General features: G+C 37.6%; 1 pseudogene; it reads left to right on the forward strand.

The window, feature by feature from the left end:
- LOC129633043 (aurora kinase B-like) overlaps positions 1-26,420 on the forward strand; it is an 83,035-nt pseudogene that overhangs the window by 47,105 nt on the left and 9,510 nt on the right.

A 26,420-nucleotide genomic window follows, 5' to 3' on the forward strand; every position in this document is an offset into this window, starting at 1 on the left:
CCTCTGGTATTTTTCAATATAAAATATGTTTATCTAATTTTAAGGAATTGATTTATTAAGAATTAGAGTATAGTGTTCCTTCTGATAGATTCAGTGATTAGCAGAACTAAAACCCCTCTCTGAGCTAGATTCAGCAATGAAGAACACAATTTTTATTTTAATCCTCAAAAACATTTTGCTATCTATCACTTTGGGTCTTGTTTCCATAGAGAATATGATGCAAATTGCCGTATAACTACTTCCTCAAGATACCCAGATCAAGTTTGCTTTCCCTAGTTTATATATGTGTGTTTTACCTTGGTTTGGAAAGATTTCAAACCTTGGGCCAGGTTCTGTGGTCATGATTTAGAGATGAGTTGTTAACTAAAACTTAACATTGCTGCTTATAAAACATAATTTATAAAACCTCATGAATTTATTAAACTATGCACCCATATACTGGATTGAATAGTATCCCTCCAAAATTCATGTGACCCAGAACCTCAGAATGTGACCTTATTTGGAAATGGTATCTTTGCAGATGTAATAAATTAAGCTGAGGCCATACTGGGGACTTCCCTGGTGGTCCAGTCATTGAGACTTCGCCCTCCACTGCAGGGGCTGAGGGTTGCATCCCTGGCTGGGGCGCGAAGATCCCACAGCCTCACAGCCAAAACACCAGAACATAAGCAACAGAAGAAATATTGTAACAAATTCAATACAGACTTAAAATAATGGTCCACATCAAAAAAAAAAAAAAAACTTAAGAAAAAAAATGAGGTCCTACTGGATTAGAAGGGACCCTAAATCTAATACAACTGCTGTTCTCATAAGAAGACGAGACTTTGGACCCAGAAACAGACACAGAAGGAAGACAACCACGTGAAGACACAGGCCGTGATGCAGCTGCACGCGGTGAATGCCAAGGATTGCTGGCAACCCGCAGAAGCCAGGAAAAGCCAAGAAAAAATGTCTCCCCTACAGCCTTCCAGAAGAGCATGGGCCTGCCCACACCTCGATTTTGGATTTCTAACCTCCAGAATTGTGAGTGAGCAATTTTCTCTTGTTTTAACCCCCACAGTTTTTAGCACTTTCTAAAAGCAGTCCCAGGAAACCAATATACCTCCCGAACCAGTAAATTAGCAAATTCCCAATTATCCAATTGAGAATAATTTTCTCTACTTAAAAACTTATAAACTCTTCACAAAGAAAGCAATATACAAAACAAATCAAATATAAAACATATATGAAGCAAAACTGGTATGGACAAAAAATATAAAGTGAATACAAAAGAAATCACCTCCAAAATGTACATGAAAATAGAATATTGCCTGCATTGTGCAAATTTCTCAAAAGTTTCTTCGAAGTCACACCTCTTTCCCCTCCATGTGTAACCACTTTCCAGAGTCTGATTTCAATAATTTCTTTGGTATTCTTGTGGCATTCTTACTATGGTCTCTATGAAGCATGCTTTTGTTTTGACTTCTTTTTGACATCATATAATTGAAATTATGATATATATGCATACATAAATATGATATTTTTGTTTGTATGCTGCTGCTGCTGCTGCTAAGTCTCTTCAGTCGTGTCCGACTCTGTGCAACCCCATAGACGGCAGCCCACCAGGTTCCTCCGTCCATGGGATTTTCCAGGCAAGAGTACTAGAGTAGGGTGCCATTGCCTTTTCCTTTGTTTGTATTGTTGGGTTCAATCCCTGGGTCAGGAAGATCCCCTGGAGAAGGAAATGGCTACCCACTCCAGTATCCTTCCCTGGAGAATTTCATGAACGGAGGAGCTTGGTGGTTTACAGTCCATGGGGTCGCAAAGAGCGGCTGAGTGGCTAACACTTTCAACTTTCAACACTGTAGTTCTTATCTGTTCTACTGTTGATGAACGCTTGGTTTGTTTCCAGAGTAGAGCTATTCTGGGTAATACTTCAGTTGAACTTTCTTGTAATTATATCCTTATATTTGCTGTTGTTCGGTCACTAAGTGGTGTCTGACTCTTTACGACCCCGTGAGCTCTAACCCTCCAGGCTCCTCAGTCCATGCGATTTCCCAGGCAAGAATACTGAAGTAGTTGTCATTTCCTTTTCCAGGGATCTTCCCAATCCAGGGATCGAACCTGCATCTTCTGCATTGGCAGGCAGATTCTTTACCACTCCGCCACTTGGGAAGCCCATATCTTCATATATGTAGTAGCAATATTCTACTCTCTACTGTTATACCTAAAGCTGAACTGCTTAGAGTGTGTTCAAAACTTCACTTGTCAATACTCATACCAATTTCATTTCTGCAACAGTGGATACATTTCTATTGCTGCACAACCTTTCAGACATTTCATATTCCAAGTTAATTTTGTCCAATCTAGTACTTATATAATGATATTTCCTATCATTTAATGATAATGGCTTTCATTTTTATCACTGTGATTATTAATTATAAAATAGTAACCATGTATATCATTTCATTTCCTTTTGGACTTTTTTGTTTATAATTTGCCTGTGCAAGATTTTTGCTCATGTTTTTCTATCGCATTGTCTGTGTTGCCCTTAATAACACTAGAGTTATCCCAGTGGACCAGCCCCAAGCTTCCTGTGGTGGATGCATGTTGAGGTATGGCAAAACCAATACAATATTGTAAAGTAAAAAATAATTAATTAATTAATTTAAAAAAATAACACTAGAGTTGTTTCCATAGTCTAAATGTCTGTTCTTTTTCAGTTATGCATACAGTAACTACCCTCTCCCACAATATCATCACCCCATGTATATTGTGGTGCCAAGCATCAGGACAGGCAGCCAAGGAGACAATGAGAGCTGAAACACAATTTGTGCTTCACTTACAGAATCGTGTTCTTTATCTGGCTATAACATTTGAGAAAGCTATTTTTTCTAATATAGAGTTCCCTTACCTTGTGGCTTCTCCTTTCTCCCTTAGGTGCTTTAATGAACAAAGGTGCTTAATATAACATAGCAAATTTTATCAGTATTTTTCTGTATATCTCTCTCTCTTTAGTCACTAAGTCATGTCCAATCCTTGCAACCTCATGGACTGTAGCCTTCCAGGCTTCCCTGTCCATGGAATTCTCCAGGCAAGAATATTGGAATGGGTTGCCATTTCCTGCTCCGGGGGAATCTTCCCAAACCAGGAATTGAACCTGGGTCTCCTGCATTGCAGGCAAATTCTTTACCAACTGAACTATGAGGGAAGCCCTCTTTCTGTATGTTTCAGTTCAGTCGCTCAGTCGTGTCCGACTCTTTGCAACCCCATGAATCACAGCACGCCAGGCCTCCCTGTCCATCATCAACTCCTGGAGTTCACTCAAACTCATGTCCATCGAGTTGGTGATGCCATCCAGCCATCTCATCCTCTGTCGTCCCCTTCTCCTCCTGCCCCCAATCCCTCCCAGCATCAGGGTCTTTTCCAATGAGTCAACTCTTCACATGAGGTGGCCATAATTGGAGTTTCAGCTTTAGCATCAGTCCTTCCAGTGAACACTCAGAACTGATCTCCTTTAGAATGGACTGGTTGGATCTCCTTGCAGTCCAAGGGACTCTCAAGAGTCTTCTCCAACACCACAATTCAAAGGCATCAATTCTTCGGCGCTCAGCTTTCTTCATAGTCCAACTCTCACATCCATACATGACCACTGGAAAAACCATAGCCTTGACTAGATGGACCTTTGTTGGCAAAGTAGTGTCTCTGCTTTTTATGCTATCTAGGTTGGTCATAACTTTCCTTCCAAGGAGTAAGTGTCTTTTAATTTCATGGCTGCAATCACCATCTGCAGTGATATTGGAGCCCAAAAAACACAAGTCTGATATTATTTATAATTCAAGTTGTTCTTTCATGACTTAAGCATTCACATGACTTCTAGATTATCTAACTTTTTTAAATTTTAATTATAGGCCTTTGGTAATCTGAAAGTTTATTGAATACTCAATTTTCCTAGAACCATTTAACGTGAAAAAATTAAAAACCAAAACTTTGTTTTTTTCATCATTCATGACATATTTGCCATAGTCAAAAATATACTTTCTGTACTTTCTATTCCTAACCATGGACCTGTTTGCTTCTGAACCAATTCCAAACCAGCTTTATTATTATTGCTTTACAATATGTTTTGACCTTTCAAAAGTTCTTCCAAGAGTGTTATGAGCATTTTCAATCCTATATGTGTATATATATATATATTTATAAATATATATGATCATTATATATATAGTTGTATATCTATGATTGTTTATATACATGTATGATTGTTTTATATATATATATATATATATGATTGTTAAGTTATACAAACACAGCCATACACACACACATCCACAAACCACACTGAATGTTGATTGGTGTGGTATTAAATACACCCATCAATTTGGAGAAAATTGAGATAATTTAAATTATACTTTTTCCACTTTATAAACTTAGGATTCAGTTCAGTTCAGTTCAGTTGCTCAGTCATATCCGACTCTTTGTGACCCTATGAATTGCAGCACGCCAGGCCCGATGTCCTTTTCATTATAGGGGACTGGAATGCAAAAGTAGGAAGTCAAGAAACACCTGGAGTAACAGGCAAATTTGGCCTTGGAATATGGAATGAAAGCAGGGCAAAGGCTAATAGAGTTTTGCCAAGAGAACACACTGGTCATAGCAAACACCCTTTTCCAACAACACAAGAGAAGACTCTACACATGGACATCACCAGATGGTCAACACCAAAATCAGATTGATTATATTCTTTGCAGCCAAAGATGGAAAGGCTCTATACAGTCAGCAAAAACAAGACAGGGAGCTAACTGTCATGAGCTCCTTATTGCCAAATTCAGACTTAAATTGAAGAAAGTAGGGAAAACCACTAGACCATTCATGCTAAGTTGTTTCAGTCGTGTCTGACTCTGTGCAACCCCATAGACGGCAGCCCCCCCAGGCTTCCCCGTCCCTGGGATTCTCCAGGAAAGAACACTGGAGTGGGTTGCCATTTCCTTCTCCAATAGACCATTCAGGTATGACCTAAACCAAATCCCTTATGATTATACAGTGGAAGTGAGAAGTAGATTTAAGGGACTAGATCTGATAGATAGAGTGCCTGATGAACTATGGACATTGCACAGGAGACAGGGATCAAGACCATCCCCATGGAAAAGAAATGAAGTTAGGATACTTTTTCATTTATGTGAATGATTTTATGATCCTTTTTCCAGAACCATGAGCTTAGAGAAATAGGAGGAGAGGAAGGTTTCCTTCTCGTTCATGCTTACTCTAAAGAGATCTTTGACTTTCAAGTAAATGTGGGGAGGATTTCTTATGAAATCCTCACCTTGATAGTCCTGGTTCTAGATTAGTCTCTAGCTCTTCATTAGCTAAAACCAGTTACAAGGTGTCAGATGATGCTTTTAGAACAAAATTTGGTGCTCTCATATTCTTTCCAGATGTCTAGGTTCATAACTTTCTACTAAAATTATCTTCACTATCTCTACTATTTTCAAACTCTTCAACCTCATTAAGGAAATTAAATAAAATACATTGAGCATTTATAAGGAAGGAAAATTGATTCTAAAATAATTAGCTCACTTTTTCAGGAAATAGAAGTATACATTTTATAAAAGGCATGTGCTAGACATTTATTTCAAAATGATCACATATAGAAGGCATGTGATATAACTGGAAAATTCATAAGAAATTTCAATTAAATATATTCATATTTTAACATTATTTTTATCTTCATATTATGTCAATGCATTAATAAATTAATGATAGAAAGCCTGAGACTCAAAAATAAACTGTTAATCTGTCAAAATATGTTTCAGACATTATGCTTTGGGTTCCTTAATTCCTTTAAAGATATGTCAAATGTTGCTGCGTAGGAACAGAGGAAGAACAAATAAGTTAGTTTGACCAAAGGCATTCAAAATTTCCTTTAACAAGAATAATTCCTTTCCCTTATTAAATTAGAATTCTTCACACATATTTATTTGAAAGAATAATTTTCCACAAATAAATATTTGAAAACCACTGGCCTGCAAAAAGAGATGAGATTTTCAAATATACTGATCAAACAGTGTCCAGCCTATTGTATTAAGACCTGAACATTATACTTCATGAAATATTTTCAGTGAAAGTTTATTTTAGTTAATTCTAAAGAAATATAAACTATATTACATAAAATACTATTATTCAAAAAGTATTTACTGGGTTTTGACTAATCCAATGGGCATTCCTGTTGGAAGAGTGAGAAAAAGAGAATCAACCCCATGATTGATGAAACTGACATTTCAGTGAGTGAGACAGAAAAATATATGTAATAAAATAATGGTAAATATCTATATAATAATTATGAGCTGATGAGTTAACAAAATGTCAAAAGGGGATAAAACTTCTAAACTATAAATGCAGTATAACTGTATATGGATGTAAAGAAAACAGATCAGTCAGTTCTTACCTTAATTTACCAAGTACACAAAATTTACTCCAGAAATGATGTTTAACTTTGCAATCAATCAGAAGTTAATATTGATGACTGGTAATGGAAGAGATTCTTCATCTCTATATTCCTTCTTTACCTTTATATTCACACATCTTTTTAAAAGTCTTTCCTTCTTCTTTTTCTACTCCTCTTTGGGATTGTTTACATTTTTCTCTCTATAATGCCATTAAATGTTAGAAAGAAAAAGAAGAAAAAATGAGAGGTAGATGTCATAAGACTCAATGAAATAAGCCTCTCTTTCTCTTTAATTTATTTATTTTAATTGGAGGACAATACAATATTGTGATGTTTTTGCCATACACCAATATGAATCAGCAATGGCTATGTGTCCCCTCCATCCTGAACGCCGTCCTACCTCCCTCCGCATCCTACCCTTCCAGGTTGTCACATTACTGGCTTTGGGTGCCCTGCTTCACACATCAAACTCACACTGGTTATTATCTATTTTACATATGGTAGTGTGTATCTTTCAATGTTATTCTCTTAAATCATCCCACCCTCCCCTTCGTCCACTGAGTCCATTTTTTTAATTTGCACAGCATAAAGACATCCTTTGTGAAATATAATACGTCTGTCTCAATCCTCAGTCAGTTTATTAGATCTTGCCTCTAGACAGCAACAGAAGTAGGTGACACCAGAGAAACTCTAAAAGACCTCTCCACGACAAAGTCAATGAACTCATTCCCAGGCTGGGCATGGCATGTCAGGACAAGCTGGCAGTGGCATCTGTTACTCTATTGATCGTTTGTTCAAAAGCTTTGGCCAGTTGAGCGGGTGTCTCCTTTCTCTTCACCTATCTACATGTGTTCCCCTAAGGCTACATTCCAGCTGAAGACACAGGAGATTTGAAATTGAAAGAGTAGCATTCTTCAATGCCAGGACATTATAAGCAAACTTTCTATCATTACTGCTGGAAGAACCAAACAGAGGTCAGTTTAGTGAGGCTAGGAGGGAATTCTGTCCAGAAGGAAAAAATATCAGTTAGTAAATTCACTAAAGGAAGAAGACTTAAAAAAAAAAAAGAAAGAAAGAAACACCAGCTCCCTTTAATTTAAACTTGAGAGACTATTTTGCTTTCTCATTCCAATTTTTATGACAAATAAATGAGTAGAAATAGATCATATTTTCCCTCTTTATCTTTCTTACTCTTTTATATATTATTTTATGTCAGAGATTAAAAGTATATTATGAGATTGTAAAAACTTTGCATCTGTGTATGAAATACCACAAAGATATTAGAGTATTAAAAAATAAATTGTGACTAAAAAAGTTATGATTAGATGTAACAATATTAACTCCATAAGTGAATATTTGAAATATAATAGGTACATGCACAAATATAATCCATATAATCTGAGCTATTGTATTTTCCCACAATCAACTGCATTTTTCTATTTATAAAAGCATACTTTTGTATAGCATCTGGGATATTTATTACCCAAAATTTTAATTTTCTTACTTAAATGCAGCTACCTTTAGGTTTAGTTTTTTTAGAAAAAAAGTGCTATTACATATCCTATAGGGTTTCCCAGGTAGTGCAGTAATAAAGAACCCCCCTGGCAATTCAGGAAATGCAAGAAATGTGAGTTCAATCCCTGGTTAGGAAGATCCCCTGCAGTAGGAAATGGCAACCTACTCCAGTATTCTTGCCCATGTGGTTGGAAAGAGTTGCACATGACTGAGCAACTGAGCACACACACATATAAACATATTTTAAATAGTATTTTTAAGTCTTACAATATGCTTTTTTTTAAAGTTTTGACCATGAATTGTGCTACTGAATAACTCATATTTTTAATATATTTATTTTTTTATTTATTATAAGATAAACAGTTCCTAAAGACAGCAGTAAAAAAAAAAATACTCTGATGAATCATTTAATGCTATACGATTATTTTTTATTAATTATGTCATAGTAAGTATGATACTGATGAAACCTTACTTCATTACATACATTCACACATATACATAGGCATATATATATATATATATATATATATATATATGTCTATGTCTCTATGTATCCATTTGTAGATGGAAAACTAAGACTCAGGAAAGGTATGCAGCTAGCTCATGGCTAAGACTGGAAATCAAATCTCCAGATACCCAGAACTGCATGTTATCGCACTGTGCCTGAAGGACTGGTCCAGTATACTTGACAATTGAAATGGCTTCTTCACTACCTTATAAGTAAGTAAGAATTCTTATAAATAAGAATTAAATTTGGCTTACTTTCCTTGGCCAGTTGTTTCAGATTTATAGCATTCTTCTGGTACCTAATCTTTGTAAATTACTTCAGCTTATATTTTTGAGCCCATCTAATATGCCTAAGGCTTCTCAGGTGGCGCTAGTGGTAAAGAACCTGTCTGCTAATGCAGGACACATAAAAGACACAGGTTCAACCCCTGGGTGGGGAAGATCCCCTGGAGGAGGTCATGGCAACCCACTCCACTATTCTTGCCTGGATAATCCAACGGACAGAGGAGCCTGATGGGCTACAGCCCAAAGGGTCATGAAGAACTGGACATGACTGAAGTGATTTAGCACACAGCATGCCATATGGCTAAATTGATGTGTTTGGCATGATGAAATATGGGAGAACTGTTGAAAAACTCTTTTCATAAAGCATATACTTTACTGTGAGAGAAATAAAATTAATAAACTGGTAATAACAAAAAGTTAAATTCCAAATATAAAGTCCACCACTGAATCTCTTCAGTCTTGTCTGACTCTTTGCAACTGTGTGGATGGTAGCCCACCAGCCTCCTCTGTCCATGGGATTCTCCAGGCAGGAATACTGGAGTGGGTTTCCATCCCTGCCTTCAGGGAATCTTCCCAACCTAGGGATTGAACCCATGTCTCTTAGGTCTTCTGCATTGCCAGGTGGGTTCTTTACCACAAGTGCCACCTTATAGTCTTTACCCCGAAAAAGAGATATCCTTTCTTGTGATTATTTTTCCTAAGATTTATCTTAGTTTTAAAAAAATCGAGCAGCACAGAAAGTTTTATAATAAAAAGACAAAATCTCTGTTCTAATCCTCACTACAAACTTACTCTCTTCAGAGACTTCTTCTCGTAGCTTCTACTTATAGTTTTTCTGTAGTTGCTATCTTTATTCTAAATACCTCAAATATTATATGTGACTAAGGTTGTGAAAAGACAGGTGGCATCATACACTGATGATGCATACCAATTTTAATTATCACAGAATTCTTGGAAGGCAATTTGACATTTTCAAATGACATACTCCTTGATTCCTTTTTTACATATTTATTCCACATATTTTCACAAATTCAAACACATATCTATATTTGCACACCAATTATAGAAGTATTTTCATTATCAAGATAAAGCTAAAATTATTTCTAAAAATTATCTAAAAGGGATCAAATTAAAGAAAATATACACAAACAATGGAATAATTTAGAGCCATTAGGAAAAACATAGCTTAACTATGCTTAATGTAAAAACTTAATAAAAACACTATTACAGCACAAATTCATAAACATGTTCCATGTTTTATGAAGGATAAAGTGAAGTGAAGTGAAAGTCATTTAGTCGTGTCCAACTCTTTGTGACCCCAAGGACTATACAGTCCATGGAATTTCTCAGGCCAGAATACTAGAGTGGGTTGCTGTTTCCTTCTCCAGGGGATCTTCCCAATCCAGAAATCGAACCAGGGTCTCCTGCATTCCAGACTGATTCTTTACCAGCTGAGCTACCAGGGAAGCCCTATTTAAGAAGGATACTAGTGCATATGTAAACACACACACACACATATATATGACATATACAGATATCAATTTTCAATTTGTATGTATAGAAAATATACAAAATTGAAACTGTTAATAGTGACTTCTTTTAGATATGAGATTACATAGAAAAAAATTGTGTAACATTTCATATTCAATGAATGTTTTTGACTGATTCATGTATCATTTATGAAATACAAAATAGAATACATATTAAAAAGGAAAAAAGACTTTGTAGTAGGTCAGGAGATGAGATAGAATGATAAATATGGACTGTGCTCTGGAAGCAGAGAAAAAAAAACATTCAACCTGGAGGAGTTCATTATGGAAGGCTTCCTGCAGGAAAGGCCATTTGAATTGGTTTTAAGGACAAAAGTACTTGTTCATGTAAAGACACACTATCCCAATCAGATTTGCACTTTAAACAATGGCTCTGACTGAATGTGAACACTAAGTTAGATTAGAGAGGTTTTTCAGTGGTCATCTATGATAAAAAAAGTCCAAAATCACTCACTCGTGACTCTGTGACCCCAAGGACCGTAGCCTGCCAAGCTCCTCTGTCCATGGAATTCTCCAGGCCAGACCACTGGAGTGGGTAGCTGTTCCCTTCTTCAGGGATTGAACCAATTCATGGATCAAACCCAGCTCTCCCACATTGCAGGCAGATTCTCTACTGTCTGAGCCACCAGGGAAACTCAAGTAATTTATTACCTAAGATTTATGACAATGGGAATAGAAAAGATCCGTTACTTGAACCAATTCCTTGATGGAAATTGTGTTTTCCATTGTTACTGTAACACATAACCATGAATTCAGTGGCTTACACCACACTATGCATTATCTCATAGTTCTGTAGATCTGAAATCCAGGTGCAGCTTGGCTCAGATGGGTCTCCTGCTTAGTCTCAAACAACCAAAATCAGTGTTAGAATTCCCTTCAGAGGTTCTGGGCTTGAATTTGCTTCCAAGCTCAGTTGTTGACAGAATTTATTTCCTTGCAGCTGGAGAAATGAAGTCGCAGTTTCCTTGCCAGCCGTCAGCCAGGGACGAGTCTCTGACCCTAGAGGCTCTGCATTCCTTCCCATGTTTTCTCTGTGTCTCTCCTTTCACCTCAGTGGGTCTAGTCCTTCCCTTCCTTAGCATCTCTCCAATTTTTCCTTCTGCCTCATATTTTTGATTCTAGCCAGAGTTCATGTGATTAGATTTTCCCTATAAAATAATCCATAATTATTTATCTATTTGAAGGTCCAAACTTTATTATATCTGCAAAGTCTCCTTCACTACACAATACATGTGATGAAACATGATATATTCACAAGATATACGCATAATATGGAGACATTTTGAGGTAGCCATTACTCAGGGGCTTTCCTGGTGGCTCAGATTGTGGCTCAGACAGTTAAGAATCTGTCCACAATGCAGGAGACCTGGGGTTTGATCCCTGGGTCTGGAAGATCCCCTAAAGAAGGGAACAGCTACGCACACTAGTATTCTTGCCTGGAGAATTCCATGAACAAAGGAACCTGTCAGGCAATAGTTCATGGGGTCAAAAAGAGAAGGACACAACTGAGTAACTCACACTTTCATTACTCAGCCTGCCACAGATGGAATGTTCTTGGCACATAGTAAATAACTGATAAATCTATGGCAAAGCCAATCACTTCTCACTGTCTCCACTGCTACCATTCTGATCTAAATCACCGTCATCTTTTACCTAGACTAATTCAAATACCTCCAAACTGATTTCTGTTTCCATCCTTAATTAGAATAAAATTTAAACATATTGTTACCATGGAAATGATCTGACCACTTTTGTCTGAGGTTCTACCTTTGCCTCCTGCTCAGTCACTAATCATAGGAGTTTTCTTTTTACTTTTTAAACCACAGATATTAAAGAATTTTAATTGTTTCATCATTTTACTTAGAATGCTTCCCTATTAGAATTTTCTTCATTTAGGTCTCAGTTTAAATATTCCCTTCTAACAAAGCCTTCTGCAGTCTTATTTCCTAAGCAAGGAAGCCTTCATCTCATTTCTACTAAGTCACTCTGTGTCCTATTTCCTGCCACATTTTTCTCATAATACTTACTATCAAAAATCCCCCCACTCATCTACTTATTTATATGTTCACTCCAGATGCCCATAATTAGAATATTAACTCTGAAGGAGCAAGGTCCTGGTCTATCTTGTCCACAACTTTACCATCAGCATCTAAAATAGTACCTGACACTAATTAGATGCTAGATAAATACGTGTTCTATAAGTGAATAAATAGATGGATGAATTATTCTTTAAATTCCTCTTCTACTCTAAAGAAGAAATAAGAAATGGAAGTGACTTAGGGATTTAGGGGCTGCTGTGCATTGAATGATGTCCTCACAAAAGATACATTCAAGTGCTAAGCCTTGGTACCTATGAATGTGATCTTATTCGAAAACAGGGACTTTGCAGATATGATCAAGTTAATGTGAATTCACACTGGAGTAGAGTGGCCCCTTAAGCCAAATGGTTGATGTTCTTTTAAAAAGAGGAGGAGACACATAGAGATGGAGACACACAAGAAGAACGCCGGGTAATAGCAGAAGCAGAGATGAGTGATGCGTCTGTAAGCCAAGGGAGACTAAGAATTTCTGGTGACACCAGAAACTAACAATAAGGTATAGAAGAGATTTCATCTGAGAGCCCTCAGAGAGAGCATGACCCTGTCCACAGCTTAATATGGGACTTCGGGCTTCCAGAGCTTTCAAAGAAAAAATTTCTATTGTATGAAACCACCTAGTTTGTGATATTTTGTTATGGCAGCCCTAAGAAATGAGTACAAGGGCTATTTATCAAGATGCAGGTTTACAGGTCTGAAATTGTTTCAATTGTAATGTGTTAGCTTTCAGATATTTGCAGGACCACCTGAAATACCGTAAAACGTTCCTTATCAAATCAGACTCATAGAAAGCATAGCTGTCACTCAATGCTAAATTTTACTAATGATTCACAGTGAATATAAGCAAAATCCAAGCATGTATGCAACATTTCTTTTGGAGGAGTCCTGAGTCTGTCAGATTCAGGTCCCTAATGTCCTTTGCTTACTTTGGTGTTGGAGTAATGAACTAATGGTAGACAACTGACAATATATCCGTGAATTACATGCTGGCCCAGAAAACACTGTTTGGATCCAGGGTTTCTTTTTTTGTTTGTTTGTTTTTATTTTTTTTTAACTTTACAATATTGTATTGATTTTGCCATATATCAAATGAATCCACCACAGGTATACATGTGTTCCCCATCCTGAACACTCCTCCCTCCTCCCTCCCCGTACCATCCCTCTGGGTCATCCCAGTGCACCAGCCCCAAGCATCCAGTATTGTACATCTAACCTGGACTGGTGACTCATTTCATATATGATATCATACATGTTTCAATGCCATTGTCCCAAATCATTCCACCCTCTCCTTCTCCCACAGAGTCCAAAAGACTGTTCTATACATCAGTGTCTCTTTTGCTGTCTCATATACACAGTTATTGTTACCATCTTTCTAAATTCCATATATATGCATTAGTATACTGTATTGGTGTTTTTCTTTCTGGCTTACTTCACTCTGTATAATAGGCTCCAGTTTCATCCACCTCATTAGAACTGATTCAAATGTATTCTTTTTAATGGCTGAGTAATTCACTTACTAGGGCTGCCATAACAAAGTACCACAGACTGGGGAACTTTAAAAGAAGTGAGAACTTATTTCTATTCTATGAGCTGCTGCTGCTGCTAATTCACTTCAGTTGTGTCCGACTTAGTGCAACCCCATAGACGGCAGCCCACTAGGCTCCTCTGTCCCTGGGATTCTCCAGGCAAGAGTACTGGAGTGGGTTGCCATTGCCCTCTCCGATTCTATGAGCTATGAATATGAATATTCATATTCTCATAGTTTTGAAGGTTGAAGTCCAAGATCAAGGTGTTGGCAGGTTTGGTTTCTCCATTGGCCTCTCTCCTGGGCACTGTTCTCATGTGTCTTCACACGGACTTTCCTGTGTCTGCATCTCTGGTGTCTTGTCCTCTTCTGAGGACATAGTCCTACTGGATTAAGGCTTCACCCTTACGAACTCATTTAACCTTAACTGCCTCTCTAAAGGCCTTGTTTTCCAATGCAGTCACAGTGGCTGGTGGTTAAACTTTGAACATATTAATTTTGAGAAGACTCAATTATATGTATCTGTATATATATAATGCTAATGTATTTATGTATATTAAAATACATATTATTCATTTAATCATTTTTAAGGAAAGTTCAGTAGTTGCTTTCAATTTTTTTTCAGAATGTCATTTAATTGAGCCAATATATTATTTTTTAAACTTTATTGAAATACAATTGACAAATAAAATTTTGATATATTTAAAAATATATATCGTAGTGATGGTTTGCTATAAATGTATATTATGAAAAAATTCTCTCCTTTGATTTCATTAATAAATCTATAACTTCACCTATTTTCTTTTCTGTTTTCTTTTTTGATGAGAACATTTAAGTGCTACTCTGTTAGGAGATTTCAGACATGCAATACAGAGTTATAAATTATAATCATCATATTATTCATTAAAACCTCAGACCTTATTCATCTTATAACTGAAAGTCTATATCCTTTTGCCAACTTCACCTTATTCTTCCATCCTCCTCCAGCTCCTGGTGACCACTTTTCTACTCCCTGTTTCTATATATATTACTTAAAAAAATTCCTGTATAAGGGATACCATACAGCTTTTGTCTCTCTGACATATTTCATTCATTGCTCAATGTCCTCCATGTCCATCCACATTGTCACAAATAATAGAATTATCTTCTCATTGAGTGCAGTATAATACTGTATTATATAAAGTTACACAATTTATTTTTACTATTTTAGTTTTCAATTGGATGAAAATTGTTTTGCAATGTTGTATTGGTTTCTGCCATACAACAATGTAAATCAGTCATAATTATACACTTATACCCTGCTTCTTGAGCCTCCCGCCCCTTCCCCCATCCCATTACTCTGTATCATTACAGAGCACCAGGCTAGGCTCCTTGTGTTATACAGCAGCTTCCCCCTAGCTATCTGTTTTACACATGGTATTGTATATATAGATTGATGCTACTTTCTCCATTCATCCCACTTTCTCCTTCCCCCACTGTGTACATATGTCTATTCTCTACATCTGTGTCTCCATTCCTTCCCTGCAAATAGGCTCATCAATACTATTTTTCCATATTCCATATATATGTGTTAATATACAATATTTGTTCTTCTCTTTCTGACTTACTTCATTCTGTATAACAGGCTCTAGGTTCATCCACCTCACTAGAACTGACTCAAAGTAATGTTTTTTATGGCTGAGTAATAATATTCAGTTGTATATATTTACCACATTTTCTTTGTCCATTCATCTGTGAATGGACATCTAGTTTGCTTCCATGTCCTGGCTATTGTAAACGTACACATTTTCTTGATCCAGCCATCCGTTGATGGACACAAATGTGTCAATAACTAATGAGGAAAGACATTTCCTATGTATTATCACATACAGCAAAAAGTGAGACAAGCCTTTTTTTTTGCCCCAAGGATTCAGGCTGTGAGATGAAAGAAATCATATAATAACTAACTCAGTAAACATGTCATAAAGGTATAAAGCAATGTGTAAAGTGAAAGAGGAGGGTGAAAGAGTTGGTTTAAAGTTTAAAATTCAGAAAACTAAGACATGGCATCTGGTCCCATCACTTCATGGGAAATAGATGGGGAAACAGTGTCAGACTTTATTTTCTGGGGCTCCAAAATCACTGCAGATGGTGATTGCAGCCATGAAATTATAAGACGCTTACTCCTTGGAAGGAAAGTTATGACCAGCCTAGACAGCATATTTAAAAGCAGAGATATTACTTTTCCAAAAAGGGTCTGTCTAGTCAAGGCTATGGTTTTTCCAGTGGTCATGTACGGATGTGAGAGTTGGACTGTGAAGAAAGCTGAGCACTGAAGAATTGATGCTTTTGAACTGTGATGTTGGAGAAGACTCTTGAGAGTCCCTTGGACTGCAAGGAGATCCAACCAGTCCATCCTAAAGGAGACCAGTCCTGGGTGTTCATTGGAAGGACTGATATTGAAGCTGAAACTCCAATACTTTGGCCACCTCATGCGAAGAGTTGACTCATTGGAAAAGACCCTAATGCTGGGAGGGATTGGGGGCAGGAGGAGAAAGGGATGACAGAGGATGAGATGGCTGGATGGCATCACCGACTCGACACAGATGAGTCTGGGTGAACTCCAGGAGTTGGTGATGGACAGGGAGGCCTGGAGCACCGAGATTCATGAGGTCGCAAAGAGCCAGACACGACTGAGTGACTGAACTGAAATGAATGTGTAAATTCCAAAAAACAAACAAAAAATGTCCATCCAGCTGTTTGGAATCAGCCAGAGGTTTAGTAGAGGATCAGGAGAAGTCTTGGAATCTGGGAAGACACAGGTATTACTGGTGGAATGAGTGACTGTGTGAAGGTCTTCAGTCAGAATTAAGGTCATTTACATGCTTACAAAATAGAATTTTAGACTACTCTATTACTAATAAATCTCACAAATGTTTTAGACCACTATAGCTTAAACTTCATATTTTTAAACAAAAACATAAAATGGTTTCAAGGTCTTATTTTTTTTTTCAATTCTTATAGTGTGATAAGCCCCATCAGGGCAATTTGTAAAGGAAATATCTAATTTTGTGAAGGCATAAGTTGAAGTGTTCATTACAGTCTCCTCAGGTTCCAAAATTTATTGAATGCTTAGGGAAGTAGAAGGACAAAGAATTGTCTTTATACACAACTAATTCTAATAAAAAGTTCAATTTTTCTAGGTTAAACTATATGAAATTATCACTATCTGGATATTTTTTGACCTATCAAACCCAATCCCATATGGTTCAACTTAATAAATAAAATTCCATTTATAAATTATAGTTCTGCCTTCCAAATACTGCAATCAAGATATAAGTTCCATATGCACTTAACCTTGTCATCCAAATCAATAACAGAGCAATTATAACTTAAAAACAAAGTTTTATAAGTCTAATATGCTGAGGTTAAAGTCGTGTGGAAAATAATATGCTATGCATTTAATGCAAGGTAATATCAACTTAGGTTTTGTTGTATTCTTCTAAAGGACAGAATTTAACAGGAAAAAAAGAGAAAAGTAACATTTTGGATAAATCATATGCTGGCCCCAAATTTTCATAAAAATAACTTTCTACCACTTTTTGTTATAATTTTTAGCTAGCTTATGTAGTAACTGATTACATCTCAATAAAAATATCCAATACAGCACTCAAAGAACATTAGTGTTGTTCTGTTATACTACTAGTCTCTTTCCTGGGTGCACATTAGATTTTCAGGATCATGCAGCTGGCAGAGAAAAAGATGCTATTATGAAACAGCTATTTAAGTGTGAATTGTTCCTCAAGCTGCCACGGATAATAGAGGACTTACAAGAAATTTTCTCCATTTCAGTAAATTAACAGTCTGGGGAGAAATATTTTTAGAGTCACTTAAGATGTAGGGTATTTCCCTTTAGTTCATAAAAATTACCACACCTCCCAAAGCACACCAATCCAGGGAGGAATCCTTGAGCCTTTATATTCTCATAAACTTTATCAAAGTCGCTGACTTCAAGATCTCTCGAACTTTAAATCTTATATTTAATCTTTTTTTTTTTTTTTTTTTGGACTCAGTGGAAGAAGGCGAGGGTGGGATGATTTGAGAGAAGAGTGCTGAAATATGTACATTGCCGTATGTAAAATAGATGACAAGTGCATGTTCAATGAATGAAGCAGGGCACCAAAAGCCTGTGCTCTGGGACAACCCAGAGGGATAGAGTGGGGAGGGAGGTGGGAGAGGGGCTCAGGAAGTGGGGGGACGTGTATACCTGTGGCTGACTTATGTTGATGCATGGCAAACACCATCATGATATTATAAAGTAATTTTCTTCCAATTAAAATAAATAAATTAATTTAAATCTTACATTCAATTTCTAAACCTTAAAAAAAGGCATTTTTTTCTTCCTTTTCACACCTAAAACTTCTACTGTGTTTGAGTAATCTCTTCTTTATTAGTCTGGGCAAGAGAGAGCAGATATGAAAATACCACCTTTCTTGTAAGTGTTGAAAATTCTAGGTACTTGGTTTCCAACCTTCTCTGTACTTGAATTTGTGAACAAGTGACTTAGGCTTCTTCAAGCAGATGTAAATTGCCTGACTTTGTGTCAGCGCTAATGACAAACATGGAAGGTGCTACTGCAGCATCAGATTACCAATCTCTTTCTGTATGTGTGTGTGTGTGTGTGTGTGTGTGTGTGTGTGTGTGTATCCATCGGGTCGGAAAGAATCAGACACAACTGAGTGACTAAGCATAGCACATGTGCAGACTTGCTAAGTCACTTCAGTCGTGTCCAACTCTTTGCGACTCTATGGACTGTAGCCCACCAGGGTCCTCCGCCCATGGGATTCTCCAGGAAAGAACACTGGAATGGGTTGCCATGCCCTCCTCCAGGGGACTTCCTGTCCCAGACATCAAACTGGCATCTCTCGTATCTCCTGCGTTGGCAGGCTGATTCTTTACCACTAGCACCACCTGGGAAGCCCAATATATACATAGATATTGATATATATCAATATAGCTATAGGTACCTACTCGGAGAAGGCGATGGCACCCGACTCCAGTACTCTTGCCTGGAAAATCCCATGGACGGAGAAGCCTGGTAGGCTGCAGTCCATGGGGTCCCAAAGAGTCAGACACGACTACGCGACTTCACTTTCACTTTTCACTTTCATGCATTGGAGGAGGAAATGGCAACCCACTCCAGTGTTCTTGCCTGGAGAATCCCAGGGATGGCAGGACCTGGTGGGCTGCCGTCTATGGGGTCGCACAGACTAGGACATGACTGAAGCGACTTAGCAGCAGCAGCAGCATAGGTACCTACTATCTATCTAAATACGTATTTCCATCTCCTAAAGACATGAGGTTTTCCTGGAGCAAAAGAAGCATCTTAGGATTTGCACACAGCCACAGTATAAGCGAGTTCAAAGTGCATAAGAACTAGTTTTCTTTTTTTCTGGTTAGGTTAGTTTCTTTGTTTCTATAGTTGATTCTCTGTTTTCTTATTTTGTGGAATGTACAATTGTGGACATTTCTCAAAATATTTTCTTCTGCTCTATTGTTACTAAATGGTCATTCTGGCTGACAGGAGAAATCTATGCCTATTTTTCCCACTCAAAACTTGAGAATATCTAGTATCTGGAACCTGGTAGGCTGCAGTCCATGGCGTCTCTAAGAGTCAGGCACGACTGAGCGACTTCACTTTCACTTTTCACTTTCATGCATTGGAGAAGGAAATAGCAACCCACTCCAGTATTCTTGCCTGGAGAATCCCAGGAACAGAGGAGCCTAGTGGGCTGCCGTCTATGGGGTCGCACAGAGTCGGACACGACTGAAGAGACTTAGCAGCAGCTGCAGCAGCAGCAGAGCTAATAAAAAATAATTGTTTATCAGTGATCCTTTTGATAGGTTACTTCTCTATGAAAGGTGTTAGAATCTTCTCTTGTGCCATCATGCTCTGAAATCTTACAAAAATATGTCTAATTGACCATATTTTTATTCCATTTTGTTTTTATTTTTTATGCCCTTTCAACTTAAAAGCATTTGTCTTATTTCAGCTATCAAAGTTGTCCTCCATTTATGTTATCTTTGTCTGATTTTGGCATCAGGGTGATGGTGGCTTCATAGAATGAGTTTGGAAGTGTTCCTTCCCCTGAAATTTTTTGAAGGAGTTTTAGAGGATAAGCATTAGCTCTTCTCTAAATGTTTGATAGAATTCTCCTGTGAAGCTATCTGGTCCTGGGCTTTTGTTTTTTGGGAGGTTTTTGATCATAGCTTCCATTTCAACACTTGTAGTTGGGTTGTTAATAATTTATATTCCTTCCTGTTCAGTCTTGGAAGATTGAACTTTTCTAAGAATCTGTCCATTTCTTCCAGGTTATCCACTTTATTGCCACATAGTTGTTCATAATAGTCTCTTATAATCCTTTGCATTTCTGCATTGTCTATTGTAACCTCTCCTTTTTCATTTCTTTTTTTTTATTTTATTTTATTTTTAAACTTTACATAATTGTATTAGTTTTGCCAAATATCAAAATGAATCCGCCACAGGTATACATGCGTTCCCCACCCTGAACCCTCCTCCCTCCCCCCTCCCCACACCATCCCTCTGGGTCGTCCCAGTGCACCAGCCCCAAGCATCCAGCATCGTGCATCGAACCTGGACTGGCAACTCGTTTCATACATGATATTTTACATGTTTCAATGCCATTCTCCCAAATCTTCCCACCCTCTCCCTCTCCCACAGGTACAGCCACTATGGAGAACAGTGTGGAGATTCCTTAAAAAACTGGAAATAGAACTGCCTTATGATCCAGCAATCCCACTGCTGGGCATACACACTGAGGAAACCAGAAGGGAAAGAGACACGTGTACCCCAATGTTCATCCTTTTTCATTTCTAATTTTGTTGATTTGATTCTTCTCTCTTTTTTTCTTGCTGAGTCTGGCTAAAGGTTTGTCAATTTTGTTCATCTTCTCAAAGAACCAGCTTTTAGTTTCATTAATCTTTACTTATGACCAACCTAGATAGCATATTGAAAAGCAGAGACATTACTTTGCCAATAAAGGTTCGTCTAGTCAAGGCTATGGTTTTTCCTGTGGTCATGTATGGATGTGACAGTTGGACTGTGAAGAAAGTTGAGCACCAAAGAATTAATGCTTTTGAACTGTGGTGTTGAAGAAGACTCTTGAGAGTCCCTTGGACTGCAAGGAGATCCAACCAGTCCATTCTGAAGGAGATCAGCCCTGAGATTTCTTTGGGAGGAATGATGCTAAAGCTGAAACTCCAGTACTCTGGCCACCTCATGTGAAGAGTTGACTCATTGGAAAAGACTCTGATGCTAGGAGGGATTGGGGGCAGGAGGACAAGGGGACGACAGAGGATGAGATGGCTGGATGGCATCACTGACTCGATGGATGTAAGTTTGAGTGAACTCCGGGAGTCGGTGATGGACAGGGAGGCCTGGCATGCTGCGATTCATGGGGTCGCAAAGAGTCGGACACGACTGAGTGACTGAACTGAACTGAACTGAACTGAATCTTTACTATTATTTCTTTCATTTATTTCTGCTCAGATATTTATGATTTCTTTCCTTCTACTAATTTTGGGTAATTTTTGTTTTTCTTTTTCCAGTTGTTTTAGGTGTAAAGTTAGGTTGTCTATTCAATGTTTTTCTTGTTTCTTGAGGTAAGATTGTATTGCTATAAACTTCCCTCTTAGAACTGCTTTTCTGCATCTCATAGGTTTTGAGCGGTCATGTTTTCATTTTCATTTGTTTCTAGAAATTTTTTTTATTTCCCTTTTGATTTCTTCAGTAACCTGTTGGTTATTTAGAAACGTGTTGTTTAATATTGATGTGTTTGTGTTTCTCACAGTTTTTTTCATGTAATTGATGTCTAGTCTCACAGCATTGTGGTCAGAGAAGATTCTTGATAGGATTTCAATTTTCTTAAATTTACTGAGATTTGATTTGTGACCCAAGATATGGTCTATCCTGGAGAATGTGCATTTGAGAAGAAGGTGTATTCTTCTGCATTTGGATGGAATATCAAGAAGGTATCAATGAGATCCATCTCATCTAATGTATCATTTAATGTGTTTCCTTATTAATTTTCTGTTTTGATGATCTGTCCATTGGTGTGAGTCAGGTGTTAAAGTCCCCTACTATTATTGTGATTCTGTCAAATTTTCCTTTTATGTCTGTTAGTGTTTGTCTTACGTATTGCTACTGCTGCTGTTGCTGCTGCTAAGTCGCTTCAGTCGTGTCCGACTCTGTGCGACCCCATAGACGGCAGCCCACCAGGCTGCCCCATCCCTGAGGTTCTCCAGGCAAGAATACTGGAGTGGGTTGCCATTTCCTTCTCCAGTGCATGAAAGTGAAATGTGAAACTGAAGTCGTTCAGTCGTGTCCAACTCTTAGCGACCCCATGGACTGCAGCCTACCAGGCACCTCCATCCATGGGATTTTCCAGGCAAGAGTACTGGAGTGGGGTGCCATTGCCTTCTCCACTTATGTATTGAGGTGCTTCTATGTTGGGTGCATAGATATTTACATTTGAGGGAGACAAATGTCTTCCTCTTGGATTGATCCCTTGATCGTTATGCAGTGTCCTTCCTTATCTCTTGTAATCTTCTTTAAGGTCTATTTTGTCTGTTTTGAAGATTGCTACTCCAGCTTTCTTTTGCTTCCTATTTTCATGGAATATATTTTTCCATCCTCTCACTTTCAGTCTATATATGTTTTGAGGTCTGAAGTGAGTTTCTTGTAGACAGCATATATATGGGCCTTGTTTTTATATCCATTCAGCCAGTCTGTGTCTTTCGGTTGGAGCATTTAATCCACTTACATTTAAAGTAATTATTGATATATATGTTCCTATTGCCATTTTCTTAATTGTTTGGGGTTGATTTTGTAGATCTTTTTTCTTCTCTTGTTTCTTGACTATATAAGTCCCTTTAACATTTGTTGTAAAGCTGCTTTGGTGGTACTGAATTCTCTTAACTTTTGCTTGTCTGAAAAGCTTTTTATTTCTCCATCAATTTTGAATGAGATCCTTGCTGTAACCTACAAGTAATAAGTAATCTTGGTTGTAGATTTTTCCCTTTCAGTATTTTAAATATATCCTACTGTTCCCTTCTGGCCTGCAGAATTTCTGCTAGAAGATCAGCTGTTAAATGTATGGAGTTTCCCTTTATGTTACTTGTTGCTTTTTGCTTGCTGCTATCAATATCCTTAGAAAACAAGGAATAAAAGCACCATATGAGCCAGCAACCCCACTCCTAGCCATATACCCTGAGGAAACCAAAATTGAAAAAGACACATATATCCCATTTTTCATTGCAACACTATTTACAATAGCTAGAACATGGAAACAACCTAGATGCCCATCAACAGATGAATGGATAAGGAAATTTTGGTACATATACACAATGGAATATTACTCAGCCATAAAAAGGAGTGCCTTTGAGTCAATTCTAATGAGGTGGATGAACCTAGAGCCTATTATACAGAGTGAAGTAAGTCAGAAAGAGAAATATAAATATCATATTCTAATGCATATATATGGAATCTAGAAAAATGGTACTGAAAAATTTACTTACAGGACAGCAATGGAGAAACAGACATAGAAAATAGGCTTGTGGACATGGGGAGAGGGGAGGAGAGGGTGAGACACATGGAGAGAGTAACATGGTAACTGACATTGCCATATGTAAAATAGGTAGCCAACAGGAATTTGCTGCATGTCTACAGAAACTCAAACAGGGGCTCTGTATCAACCTGGAGGGGTGGGATGGGGAGGGAGATGGGAAGGAAGCTCAAAAGGGAGGGGATATATGTCTACCTATGGCTGATTCATGTTGAGGTTTGACAGAAAGCAACAAAATTCTGTAAAGCAATTATCCTTCAATAAAAATATAAATAAATTATAAAAAAAAATTGTCCTCCATTTAAACTTACTCCCTCTTCCTATTCTTTACATATTTGTTTTATCTTGGATTACCTATGTTGATATTCCATTCTCATATTTTCCATCTCTTTTTTCTCAATTTCTGAGAGATTTTTTTCTAAATTTTCCTTCCAATTATTCTACTTACTATTTTATCCCAGCATTTATATTTCTGATTTCAGAACTCTTTCTTGTATTTTTTCAAAGTTGCTATATTTGATATATCATCTTGAACTTTTCTGTATATTAAATGGGAAGAAGATAGATTTTGTGCTCCATGAATATCAATTTAATTTGAATAATCTTGTCTCCATGTTTATCTTGAGGCTGAACCTTTAAACCATTCATTTATTTTTCAAAATTCTGGATATCTTTGCTAATTGTTCTTCTATACAATGAAGAATACTGCCCTAGTACTGGTTTCTTTTGCTATAACACTTCTCCCCTAAAAAAGAGAATGAACTAAAGTTTTGTGTACTACAGGAAAGGTGAGTCAATGAACAGGCTTTATGGCACCATGCATAGCTAGGGTCAAACCAGTATGGGTGTGCCATCTGGGAAATATGAAATCAAGGAAGGCCTTAGGTTGGAGTGCTAGCCACCATAGTATGATTTCCTATTCTTCCTAGAGTATTGATTGGATTTCTTTTTGTAACCACACTCAAGCTAATGGCAGGATAAACACTGATGACAGACAATGACTTCTTATACCTGGAGAGTTTGCCATCATTTTCAATAGGCTATCCTTTAACTAAGTATCCTGATAACTTGCTATAATCCAATACTGCTCCAAGTCTCTCCCACTTTAAAGCTGGACTCATTCTATGATTCTTCCAACAAAAATGTCTACATTATGAAGCCTTCTCTTCTGAATATTCTGGACTGTGATTGGCTTTTTTTTAAATATCAGATCTATCAATGTTATCTCATTAGTTTTTGCCTTCTAGAAATGTATCCACATGTGTGGTGATTTGATGGCCTTCTTCCTGATCTATGTTGCAATAGTTCTTTTCACTTTTTAAGTCATTGAAATAGTCCTTGGTCAAAGAGGGAAGATGAGAATAACGCTTAGTTTGACATCTTTTTTTTATTTTATTTTTTGTTTTTTTTTTTTTTAAACTTTACAATGTTGTATTGGTTTTGCCATATATCAACATGAATCCACCACAGGTATACACGTGTTCCCCATCCTAAACCCTCCTCCCTCCTCCCTCCCCGTACCATCCCTCTGGGTCGTCCCAATGCACCAGCCCCAAGCATCCAGTATCGTGCATCTTGAATGGAAAGTAGTAAGATAGTTTCGTAAGTCATGATAAAAACTGAGTTTCCAGAGGTAACTGGCACTTTGAAAAAGCAAGACTCCTTTGTGCAACAGAAAGAAGAATGAGTTGTATTACAAAGTGGAACCTTGAGCTTAAGGAATCCAAATCTTTTGTAATAGACTTCAAGAAATGGTTGGGCATTACCTTAGAGGGATATATTATCTTTCTTACATCAGATAGTACAAAACTAATGCAATTATGTAAAGTTTAAAAATAAAATTAAATTAAATTAAAAAAATAAAAAAATAAACTCAAGTAGCTACACTTAAATATATATATAAAAAAAAAAAAAAGAAAGAAACTTGCTCTCTGCTTCTAAGGTAGACTCTATCTTGCAAAGCTGTTTTCATCACACCAGCATCTTTGAAGAGATGGTCCAGAATAAAGGCCCTCACGCCTCTGCTCTCAAGGCATGCAGACACATAAAGCATAACTGATTCCCAGCAGTGTTTCCTGCTGAAACAGATTGAACACAAGTACCCACTGGGCCCCTTACAGCAAGAGGGCCTGGACTTAAAATTAATACAGACTTAGCAATCCATCTGGACCCTTGCCCCAGACCAAGGCTTTGATAGTTTTGCTATACCACTTCAAAAAGATAAAAAGTCATGTTCAAATATAAACCTTTCATGAAATAACAGAAGAACCAAGATATTTGCCCTAAAAGGTTTATTTACATCCTCGTATTAATGTTCTACCATCTTGAGCTTTAACCATACCTATGAACAATTCTCTTCATGGAATCCATGAAAGTGTGACAAGAAGCAAGGATTTCTCCAGAAGCTAGCTTTTTTGCCCTGGCTTTCAAGAGTACCTCAGTTTTGTCTTTGTACCATCAGTACAGTCCAGTTGCTCATCCATGTCTGGTTCTTTGCCACCCCATGGACTGCAGCATGCCTGGCCTCCCTGTCCATCACCAACTCCCGGACCCATGTCCCGGACCCTCAAACCCATGTCCATTGAGTTGGTGATGCCATCCAACCATCTCATCCTTCATCGTCCCCTTCTCCTCCTGCCCCCAATCCCTCCCAGCATCAGGGTCTTTCCAAACGAGTCAGCTCTTCCCATCAGGTGGCCAAAGTATTGGAGTTTCAGCCTTAGCATCAGTCCTTCCAATGAACACCCAGTACTGATCTCCTTTAGGATGGACTGGTTGGATCTCCTTGCAGTCCAAGGGACTCTCAAGAGTCTTCTCCAACACCACAGTTCAAAAGCATCAATTTCTCAGTGCTCAGCTTTCTTTATAGTCCAACTCTCACATCCATACGTGACT

Source organism: Bubalus kerabau, chromosome 18 (genome assembly GCF_029407905.1).
Source record: "Bubalus kerabau isolate K-KA32 ecotype Philippines breed swamp buffalo chromosome 18, PCC_UOA_SB_1v2, whole genome shotgun sequence".
Lineage (NCBI taxonomy): Eukaryota > Metazoa > Chordata > Mammalia > Artiodactyla > Bovidae > Bubalus > Bubalus kerabau.